This window comes from Megalobrama amblycephala, linkage group LG7, assembly GCF_018812025.1.
Source record: "Megalobrama amblycephala isolate DHTTF-2021 linkage group LG7, ASM1881202v1, whole genome shotgun sequence".
In the NCBI taxonomy this organism is placed as follows: domain Eukaryota; kingdom Metazoa; phylum Chordata; class Actinopteri; order Cypriniformes; family Xenocyprididae; genus Megalobrama; species Megalobrama amblycephala.
In genome coordinates, this window is record NC_063050.1 from 13,119,466 (window position 1) to 13,132,176 (window position 12,711).

A 12,711-nucleotide genomic window follows, 5' to 3' on the forward strand; every position below is an offset into this window, starting at 1 on the left:
CAGAGGCGCTGAAAAGGCATACACACGTTAACCTTCGCCCAGGCCGTCGGATTCCGTTTTCCGGCCGATGCAGGTTTCCTTACAAGTATGTCACCATTGTTGAGATTCATAGGCTGATTCTTGATGTAAGTTTGTGAATAAATCTCATCATAGTTTAAAGTGCTTAATGTACAATCTGTTTTATCATGAAGTAGCCATAACATCAGATTGTGTTTTTTCTTGCTTTTCTTGTTATAACTAACTCAGTTACAGCAACCAGAAAAACTCTAATATTACAAAGACAAGTCAAACTACCCAACTAAAGTAAAGACTGATCACCATGATGGTAACATAAAAAAAAAAAAAAGTTGGAGTTGTTTAATCCTCTGCTGAGATCTTGAGAGATTTAATGTCTTCTTTTATCTAAGGCTGCGGCTGAAGTCAGTTTTAGTGTTTCGATTTTTTTTTTGTTCTTGTTTCTCTTTCCTTCGTTCATTCTGCTTGTTAACAGCAGCTATCTTAGCTAATTCTCAATCATCACTTAATTAATTACTTAATTATCTCATTCAATTCAACACTTATTCAGTGTTAAATTTAACAGCCTGTAGTGTTCACTCTGAACAATGTTCATTTCATCTGGGCTAAACCAGTTAAGAGGTTAACTTCAAGCTCTCTGCAAATCCAGCACAGCAAATTTCCTAGTGTTAAATTAACACTGCTCAGGGTCCATCTCAGAGTGTTATAAGTAACACTGAAGCAGTGTTGAAGTTGATTAGGTAATTAAGTGATTAATTAAGGCGAGACAGCCCAGGTGAATAGGGTAAAAAAAAATAACTAATAGATATCACCAAACATTTTTTGTATTACAAGTTTTCTAAAATGTAATGTTTAAATATGCAAATGAGGCATTATCTAATTAAATATGCGCTAATTTGCATATATTTCTAGAACAAAAATCTGAATATTGGATGACGTCAGGTTCACAGTTCTCGTTTAATTTTTTGGACATATTCAAAGGTTTTTACAGAGGGAATTTTGGATATCTCTTTTTATCACTCCAATGTTGTATAAAATCAGGCAAATTATATATCAACAAATCCCTCTGAATATAGATAGGAATAAAACTGTGAAGTTTGGTGTACATAAGTTCTGCTGAAGTGGAGATTTCTGACTCAGAACAGGAGGAAAATCTCATTTTGAGAAAGTGGCCTTTAAAGATATTTACTGTAATTGAAATCTATAGATGCAAATAGATAAAGTGCTATAAAATGTACACTTAAAAGTGTATTTTGGATGTTTTCTTTCCACCAGTCTGAAAAAACGCTTTATGAAAAGCCAAAAAGTGCAAAATCTCAAAATTGACAGGTGCTTAAAAAAAAAACAGTGTTTTTGCCTGTAGTGTCTCCCCTTAAGTGATGATCGAGCATTATTGAAGATGATAACAAGCAGAATCTGAAAAAAAAAAAGAATTACAAGTGACTTCAGCGACAGCATTAGATGAAATCAATTGAAGATAAAACAAGTCATTAAATCTCTATGGATCTGATTAAACAACAGCATTACCAGCTTCACTTATTAATAACCAGACTGACTTTATTTCTGTCACACGTCTACAGAAGCTCTTATTAATAATAGTTTGGTTTGAATTCACTGAACAGTGTTTGCTTTAGTTGGGCTCTTGAATCTGGGGATTTACATGTTTGTGGTCGCAATGTATGGTGGGAGACACCATAGTATAAATTATGGCTCCCATCATGCATTGCGGCATGAAGTATGTGACCATTGTTGAGGTTCATATGATGATTCTTGAAATATGTGTATGTAACTGTTTGCTTGTTTGTTTTGTTTTGTTGAACAGCTATTAATATTTTTCAAATTATGATCACCAGTGATGAATATCAAGATGTGCAGTCACAGGGCTACTGAAATAAATAATGTGCAGTTTTAAAGCATAACCTATCAGAAACTAGACTCTGAATGAGATTAGTAAATTACATTATTACATGATTACATCTTTATCATCAAGCCAGCATCATCTGATCATATTTTCTTTTACTTTTTTTGCCATAACAATAAAGCAGCTAAATAAAATGTAACATTGAAAAGTCAAGAGTCAAACTGTGAACTAACCTGGTGACTTCAACCAGAACTTATTTTCAATATATGAACAATATATAAACTTCTGTTAAGAGCTATCAGCCTGTGAATCTCAATGACGGTGACACATTAAAGAGCCACAAAAGGTTTTTTATTGTTTGAATTTCTTAAAAAACATATTCTGATAAACAGAATAAACTCTGAACATTAGAAAACAAGCTGCTAAAAAGTCACATAATAACAGCAAAAAATACTGAGACAATTCAGATCATAATTTATTCATGCAGCAATGCATGATGGGAGCCATTGATGAATTTTGATTGGTGGCTCCCAGAATGCACTGCAACATGCTTTTTGCTGGTCACCAAAGTTGAGATTCACAGGCTGATTCTTGATTTTTTTTGAAAGATATATATATATATATATATATATATATATATATATATATATATATATATATATATATATATATTATTATTATTATTTATTAGAACAACTTTTAAGAAATCATTTGGACAATATTGAAATGTATCAAAATGAACACAAGTGTTTTCCCAAAACACGGGCAATGATGTGTAAGTGATGATTAGATATAAGAACTTCTGCAGACGTGTGACAGAAATAAAGTCAGTCTGGTTAGTAATAAGTGAAGCTGGTAATGCTGTTTGTGGAGTTGTTTAATCAGATCTTCAGAGATTTAATGTCTTTTATCTTCAGTTCATCTAAGGCTGTGGCTGAAGAAAGTTGTAGTTTGTGTTCTTATGTCTCTTTCTTTCAGTGTTTGTTCACAGCAGGTGTTTGAATGATTGAAAGAATGTTTCAGGAACATCATTCTAACCTTTAAATAACATTCTACAAACATTAAGGAAACTGAACATTTCCATGTTCTTGGAATGTTACAAATCAACGTTCCTAGAATGCTGAATTTTAAAACAAAATTAAGTTGAAAGAACGTTTGTGTTACGGATTACACACTCACAGAGAAGTTAGATGAATAGGAATTTATTAACAATGGTGAGATGACACAGAGATGATGGCGAGTATGATAATCAGCATTGTGAAGAAGTATGGAGCGAAAATACCGACAGTCACTTTGTGTTTGTAGATGGAGAATGCCGATCAGTAGTGTAGCAGGGTGAGGTATCTGGAGGACACTGGAGGACAGAAGACATTGGAAACACAAAGGAGCACTGGAGCATAGAGGTAAGAGCAGCGGGTAAGTGAGTCCTTCTCATGATTGAGACCAGACAAAGTGCAGTGGTGAAGTGTGTGTGTTTATACTGCTGTGGTGATGAGTGGATGGCTTGCAAGTATGGGTGATTACTGAGTGTGAGCAGGTGAGTGACAGGAGGGATGATGGGAAATGGAGTCCAGGGAAGGTGAGACTGTGACAGTTTGAGGAACATCATTAAAAAACATTCCTCTAACGTCAAGAAAACTGGACATTTTTTACGTTCCCAGAACCAATAGTTAACATTTAGAGAACGTTCTTATAAAAAATCCTGTTAGCTGGGAAAAGTCCATGTATTTTTGACCTACAACTGAATTCAACTTAGCTAACTTAATGATGAATGACTAAATTATGAAATATAATCTTACATTTAATAGTATTAAGTATCGAACTGATTTTCTAAAACAGGACACAAAGTATAAAGTCTTTTATACCCCTAAAGGGCAATCTATCATCTCAGATACAAACATTTACAGACAGATTATGAAAATGTAAAAATTAAATAAAAAAAAAATCAGCTAACATTTAACAACAACCATTTAAACATCTAAGTCCCCTGAAAATATTGTAAATATGTGAAATATAACAACTTTTATCTGAGGGTGAGTAGATTTCCCACTAAAGGTAACCATGTTGTTTTTAAATTGTGTGAACTAAGCTAAAAAAAAGAATGTATGAACAAAGTCACCAGATCTCAATGGTGGAGTTTTGTTCTCCAAACAACAGAGTCAGCACAAATGTCCAGATGAGACACGAGCCAAAGGTCATGAAGCCTTACAAAGTGTAAAATCAAAACAGTGATGGCGCCAACTCCTGCGAGGACTTCAGAAGATGCAATCATCTGGATCAACATGCACATTGCCCAATTTCTATATATCCTAATTATTGTTAATGTAATTCATTTTTCCAGGAGCTCATTACTTCTACCTTCAGTTAAACTGCTAACAGTGATTGTAAATTAATTGCCTAAATTATTACATAAATGCATTCTCTGTAAAGCTGCTTTGAAATGATATGTATCATGAAAAGTGCTATACAAATAAATGTGAATTGAATTGAATTGATAATAATGGTGAAAAAGTTGTCCAGAGTATGATGCAAATCACCAACTCTTGTTTTCCTTTTATTTAAATCTGTTTTCTGTTGTGATATTGGATATTTTACTCTAGTTGTACTGTTTGTACACAATTTTGTTCTTTATTGAAGCATTTGAATACTGAGTTTCAACATACTGTCAAACAACACAACCCTTTATTGTCTTGCAAAGGACACACGAAACACGATGCTAAGTATATTCCTGAAATTATGTAAATGATGTTTAAGAAAAGCACAGTGATTTGTATATCTCTAGACAGAATGCAAATGCATCTTCCTCGGAGGCCGTAGCGATCAGTGTACTGTTCAGAGGTTGACAGTGTTTGATGATTGAATGCCACAGGCTATGGATAGGAAACATCGTTCCTGGAGTGCTGTTTCCTGCAGAGTTTAGCTCCAACCCTAATCAAACACACCTGAACAAGAAAATCAGGAACAAGAAAACCAGGGTTCCTAACCACATTCCTGGAGCCTCCCCAGCACTGCATGTTTTCCATGTCTCCTTAATCAAACACACCTGATACAGATCATCGGCTCAATAGTAGAGACTTTAAGACAGTGTTTCTCAACCCTGGTCCTGTAGGACCCCCAACACTGCACATTTTGAAAGTCTCCTCTGTCTGACACACTCATTTCAGGTAGTGGAGTTTCTTCTAATGAGCTGATGAGTTGAATCAGGTGTGTTTAATTAGGGAGAAAGCCAAAACCTGCAGTGTTGGGGGTCCTTCAGGACCAGGGTTGAGAAACACTGCTTTAAGACCTGAAATGGGTGTGTCGGACAAAGGAGAGATACAAAATATGCAGTGTTGGGGGACCTCCTGGTACGTGGTTGGGAACCACCGCTGTAGACAGTCACTAAAAATACACTGCATGGGGACTGGACATGTAAAATATTGTTATGCATATATTTGTATTTAAATTTGAATATGACAAGGTAACAGTGGACTTACGAGAATGATGGACAGATAACTTATCTATGAATGTGTCAACACGCACAAATATCTTGTTCAGTCAGTCGTGTCGGGTGAAGATCAGCTTACATCAGGTGAGATCTTCTTTCTGCTCATAATGATCTTCTTCAGTCTTTTTAAATCAAACACACTGCAGCATGTGTTAATGTGTGATCATGGACTGTTGTGTGATTTGTGTGGACTGTAAAAAAATTACTATGAAGTTATATATAAAAATATATGTTATATATGAAAAATATATGATTTATGAAAAATATTATTTCAGTCTTTCTGCTATCAAAATTTTACTTGCAGATTCTTTGTACGGTAATTACTTGTGAACTTTACTAGCAATTTCTGAGTGAAAACTTTCTACAGTTTTTTTTTTTTTTCAGTGCACTCTTAGATTTTAAATGATGTATTTAGTTTATAAACATTTGTGATTCTATGATTATTTGTATACAAACATTTCTGTAATCAGTTTAGGCTTACTGTTTTTGGAAAATTTCATTCAGTATTCAACTGCCTAACTTATCCCTGGTTTCACAGATAAGGCTTAAGCTAGTCCCAGACTAAAATGCATGTTTGAGCTGTCTTAACTGAAAGGAACTTGCACCGATATATCTTAAAATATGTCAGTGCCATTGTTTTGTCTCAAGATGCACACCAGTGATGTTTTTTTCTAAGACATGTTTAGAAAAGTTACTTAAATGACCTAATTGAAATAAGGCCTAATCCTAGCTTAGCCTAAGCCCTGTCTGTGAAACCTGACCAATATTTCTTAATTTTAACTTTAGAGGAACTTTTGTAAATATTTAAAATCGCCCTCTCTTTTAACATGTAAATTCAGTGGAACCTTTAATATGTTTTTGAAAGAGAGGGGACACAAACAGAAGTCATGCATGAGTGCCAATGCTCATTTGTTTTTTTCCCTCTGACCTATAAAGGAAACTCGTCATCAGATTGTGGCTTTTGGATAAAGAGAAATACATCAGACTGTCAGAACTGTCAATGGATTCTTCACTTCATAAAGGTGATTTTTTCTTGTCATAATAAGCATGTAAAGACTAGTTCATGCTTCCCATATATATATATATATATATATATATATATATATATATATATATATATATATATATATATGAACTACGGTCAGATGATGAATGTAGTTTTATTGAAATCTAAATTGCAGTACAGTCTAATACATTTACGTTTGTTTTATTTATTTTTTCTTCATATTTCATGACAGGTTTTATAAGAGCACTGTCTATCATCTCTGTTATGCTGGGTAAGTATGAACCGTTTTTTTTTTTTTGTGGCTTCACACTGATGTAATGACTGAATTTCACTTCACTTCTGTATGCTGACACAGTTCTGTTTGGAAATTTTTTTGTTTCTTTCATTTTAAGAGGAAACATCCTCCTTTCTAGGAATTTTCTTAGAATTTTGTCACTAGAAGCATGTACGGAAGAGGATTAGGGTCAAGCAATAATAAAAAAAATAAAACCATCTCGAGATTAAAGTTGTTAAATTTTGAGAAAAAAGTCTAAATAAAATGTTGAGAATAAACTCGTTAATTTACGAGAAAAAACTTGTTGAATTTCAAGAAAAATGTTGAGATAAAATGTTGAGAATAAAGTCTCATTTAATGAGCTTATTCTCAACATTTTATTTAGACTTTTTTCTCGAAATTTAACAACTTTAATCTCGAGATGGTTTTATTTTTTTTATTATTGCTTGGCCCTAATCCTCTTCCGTAAGCAAGTCTTTGCATCATGAATACTGTCCCAGTTTTTTAGGCCAGCTGACTGTTATTTCATTGTGCCCTTTGTGATTTGTTGATTAATTTGTATAATTATTTTTCAGATGTCTTAACACTTAATCTGGCCTTTACAGCTGTCACACCAGAGACGACTACAGTCGGTAATGTATTGTGCTGTGAACTGAGTTGTTGGCTTTTTGCCTGATATGCATGTCAGTAACTTTGCATCACATCATGACAATTAAAGTTGGATCAATATTAGAATATAAATCTTGTGAAATCAAAATGTTTCTGGGATATTCTAATACGCAGTAAGTTATGTCCAGAAGACGTCTTTCCGATGTCTTGGCTCACATTGAAAATACGTCCACTGAGGAGCCAGAATGAACATTTATGACATTTTGACTTTTTTTTGGACATCTTCTGCATGTCCAATATAGATGTTCATGGTTCATGGATCTTAAACCAGAGACCTTCTTGTTGTGGGGAGACAGTGTTTCCCATTGAGCCGCTTATGCTGCCCTTAAACGCAGACATAAAATACAGATACTTGTATTTCAGTACACGACTAAAGCAACTAAAGCAAACACTGCCCACCATGAGGCTGACTTCAAATGAAACATAAACATCTATACTCTGTTAATTTTTAATAAGAACTGCTGTATATATATATTTTTTTATTATTATTAAAACAGCCATGTTAATATGCTTTATCAACAAAGAAATGTTTTCCAAAAACACCTGTAATTGCTGATAAAGAAGCAACTCAACAAAAGTCAAGGGTCAAGAGCTCAACTAAAGCAAACACTGATCTCTGTGACAAGCAGGGCGGGTGAGAGCCGTGAGGGAACGGAGCGAGGCAGCTGATGCTCATTATCACTCGCGTCACCGGCCTCGCGCCGTTCCCTCACGGCTCTCGCCCGCCCTGCTCGTCACAATCTCCATGATGGTGACCCCAAAAGAAACATCAATAAGACATCAACAACTAAACCTCTGTTAATTCTCAATAAGAACTTCTGCAGACGTGTGACAGAAATAAAGTCAGTCTGGTTAGTAATAAGTGAAGCTGGTAATGCTGTTTGTGGAGTTGTTTAATCAGATCTTCAGAGATTTAATGTCTTTTATCTTCAGTTCATCTAAGGCTGTGGCTGAAGAAAGTTGTAGTTTGTGTTCTTATTTCTCTTTCTTTCAGTGTTTGTTCACAGCAGGTGTTTGAATGATTGAAAGAATGTTTCAGGAACATCAAACTAACCTTTAAATAACATTCTACTAACATTAAGGAAACTGAACATTTCCATGTTCTTGGAATGTTACAAATCAACGTTCCTAGAATGTTGAATTTTAAATCAAAATTAAGTTGAAAGAATGTTTGAGGAACATTATACCTAATAAAAATGTTCCTCTAACGTCAAGAAAACTGGACGTTTTTTACGTTCCCAGAACCAACACTGAATATTTAGAGAACGTTCTTATAACATAATTCTGTTAGCTGGGGTGTAACTCAAGACTGGCAGTTCTGCTTCCCATTAACAGTGTAATATTTTGCTAATAATAACAAGATATATAAATGTTCCACTGCACTTCTGGATATATTTTTATAACAACAACATATGTTAAGAGACATGTAAATTTCTTATAATATTTTCATATTACAGCTAATCCAACCGACCCCTGCAACAATTACACTGTGCTGGACGAACCATGGAGAGCCATCAATAATACAGATTTCCTTGATTCATACTATATGTGTGACACCAATGTCACCTGGAGCGGCTGGTATCGTCTCTTCATTGATGGGCTGAGCGCTCAGATCCCAGACACGTGTGTTGAAGTCTATAGTTGTAGCACTGACGTCCCACTGTGGATACGTGGTGGACACCCAACAGTTAAGGATGGAGTCGTCACTCGAGATGTCTGCGGTCACTGGGACAACTACTGCTGCTATTACGGGTCTTTTCCCATTAAAGTCAAAGCCTGTCCAGATAATTATTATGTCTATGAGCTGGTTAGACCAACCGTGTACTGTTCAGGATACTGTGCAGGTAATTATATTTACATGAGCTCTTTCTACACATTCATGATATTTGCATTTCTGTTCATTTTTTGCTATTCATCCAAACTTTCAGACGTTAACATCAGTAACACCAGCTCTACAGCTGTCACACCAGTGACCATCTCAACTGGTAATGTAACACACTGTGTCTATTGGCTTATTTTCTGGCCTGATGAATGTGATGTTCTGAACCAGTGAATATGAGTGAGTGTGCTTGTGTCAGTAGGTGAATATGTTAGAAATGTAGTTAAGGAACATCTTCCTTTGAAACCACCATCTCTGGCTGCACATAAAGACCATGTGAAATGGTAATTTTAAAATAAGCAACAGGTATTAAAATACTGACATCCACTAGGCAATTGTTTTATTTGCACAGAAGCTGCATTTGAAGTGGCTGATATACCAAAAAGACATGTATTCATTACTCCAGTATGTATAATGCACATTTCTTGACTTCTGAGGCCTACTACTGAATTTGTGGCATTGTTTTTCAGCTTTACTGTCTAAATTACTAGTGTATTCAGTAAATAAGAGCATTTTTTTATGTGTGATATTCATGTGAAGAGTAAGAGAGAATTTCAAATGTCATTTTGTAGAGCAGCAGCAGCAGGAGTGATTTTACTTAGCTAATATTGTTTCTGCCCGACTCAACCAGACTGCGTAAATGTAAGCTATGTAATACAGAATATGATCCATGCAATGCTGCTACAGAAAAAACCCTTTGCAGACACTATAAATCAGGCATTAGGAGTTCTCCAGTTATCTTTACATGTTAAGATAGGGAGACCAAAACATTAAATGCGTTATTTACTGTCTTCTACACAGCAAAATCCCCAGTGTTAAATTAACACCCCTCAGTACATATGTGTCCACACTACAGGGTGTTAAAAGTAACACTGAAGCAGTGTTGAAGTTAATGAGGAAGGCTTTCCACAAGGTCTAGGAGTCTGTTTATAGGAATTTTTGACCATTCTTCTAGAAGCGCATTTGTGAGGTCAGGCACTGATGTTGGCGAGAAGGACTGGCTCGCAGTCTCCGCTCTAATTCATCCCAAAGGTGTTCTGTCGGGTTGAGGTCAGGACTCTGTGTAGGCCAGTCAAATTCCTCCTCACACCAAACTCACTCATCCATGTCTTTATGGACCTTGTTTCGTGCACTGGTGCGCAGTCATGTTGGAACAGGAAGGGGCCATCACCAAACTGTTCCCACAAAGTTGGGAGCATGAAATTGTCCAAAATGTCTTGGTATGCTGAAGCATTAAGAGTTCCTTTCACTGGAAGTAAGGGGCCAAGCCCAACCCCTGAAAAACAACCCCACACCATAATCCCCCCTCCACCAAACTTTACACTTGGAACAATGCAGTCAGGCATGTGTTTTCCTGGCTATTTATTTATTTATTTATTTTTTACATTATAGCTAATCTCTCTGTTGACCCCTGCTACAACTACACTGTGTTGGATGATCCATGGAGAGCCAACATCAGTCAGCCATCAAACTCCTACAAGTGTGACATCTCTGTTTCCTGGAGCGGCTGGTATCGTCTCTTCATTAACAGCCTGAGTGCTCAGATCCCAGACACATGTATTGCAAATTATCATTGCGGCACTGTTGTCCCACTGTGGATACGTGGTGGACACCCAAAAGTTGAGGATGGAGTCGTCACTCGAGATGTCTGCGGTCACTGGGACGACTACTGCTGCTATTACGGGTCTTTTCCCATTAGAGTCAAAGCCTGTCCAGACAATTACTATGTCTATGAGCTGGTTAGACCAACTAAATGCAATTCAGCATACTGTGCAGGTAATTATATTAACATGAGCTCTTTTTATTACTTATTTGTTGATTCAGTGGTATTCATTGGTAACATCAATAACATCTGATGTTTCCTTTTCTTTCAAAAGATGCTCCTCCATAATTATAATTGTCTTCATGAAGAACACAGTAATTCAGCATCTGAGTCTGATTTATCACCCGTTTCAATCTGTTATTGTTTCAGTTTCTTTACAGCCAGTCACTTCCACAACAATTACCAATTCTGCTTCTACAGGTGAGGAAGATGTTAGAATAGTCTGTGATATTGAAATGCAACCCTCCATAATCAGAATCTGTATGAAAAACACAGTAATTTGGCATCTGAGTCTGGCTTATCATCACTTTCCATCTGCTATGGTTTCAGTTATTTTACAACTGGTAACTTCCACAACATCTATCAGTTCTACTTCTACAGGTAAAAGTAAAGACGAAATGTGGCTTTTTAAAAATATTATATTCTTCAACTTTTTTGATGATTTTCTAAGATTGTTATATTGAAATGCCACCCTCCATAATTAATGTCTTCTTGAAGACATTCAAAAAGACTTCAAAAGATGTTCCTCCATAATTATAATTGTCTTCATGAAGAACACAGTAATTCAGCATCTGAGTCTGATTTATCATCTGTTTCCATCTGTTATTCTTTCAGTTCCTTTAAAGCCGATCACTTCCACAACATCTACTAGTTCTACTTCTACAGGTGAGGATGATGTTGTACTGGACTGTAATATTAAAATGCAACCCTCCATAATCAGTGTCTTCATGAGGAAAACAGTAATTCAGTCTGATTTATCACTTGTTTAAATCTGTTATTGTTTCAGTTTCTTTACAGCCAGTCACTTCCATTACTTCTACCAGTTCTACTACAGGTGAGAACGATGTTAGATTGCCCTTACGGAACAAAAATATAGGGGAATATACTGCAAAATTTAATGCAAGATATTACGTAATACATTTCCATATATGGGAAACTAGTGCTTATACTGTATTTTTCAATATTCTGCAATATATGCATTGACCATATATGGCTATATATTGATAGTGTTTGGCTCAATATTAATAGGGGGAGATTTGTTAGTGTTTAATGTTCTAAAATGTTTTATGAATTCAAAAGGATTTCCGGTATTAAAAAAAGTAATGGCTGTGCACTCATCAGCACAGTGATAGTCTCTTGAAGTACTTTAATACATGCAGGCATGCTTGTGCTTTTGTTAACTGGCTTGGAAATATGAAACATTTCTAATCTAATTAATTCTAAAAACGTTAGAGTTTATTAAGATATGGTATCACTGCATGGTATGGAAATCTGTGTATTCAATCAAAATCAAAACTAGCACGACTGGTACATACTGCTCAGAAAATTATAGGGTGGGAGGAAAAACGAACCATACAAGAGATGTACGAGGCATCTATTTTAAAGTAAGCTAAAACAAACAAACAAACAAAAAATGTTGCTTAAGATACACACGTTATCTGTTATGTCTTAAGTGAATGTCTGATTAACATTTGGAAAAAAAAAAAAAAACATCTGATGTGTAACATTATATTAGATATGTGTGGTACAGTAGGTCTTAATTGTGGAATAATGGGGATGCAGATGCACATTTTCCCTATAGATAAGGGGTTTGACTTGGTTTGTGCCAAATTTGGTGGTATTACCAGGGATTTTAAGGTTTGGTTGCTAGGTGATTTTGTTTTGGAACCTTCAGATAACTAACTTGATTTTTCTCAA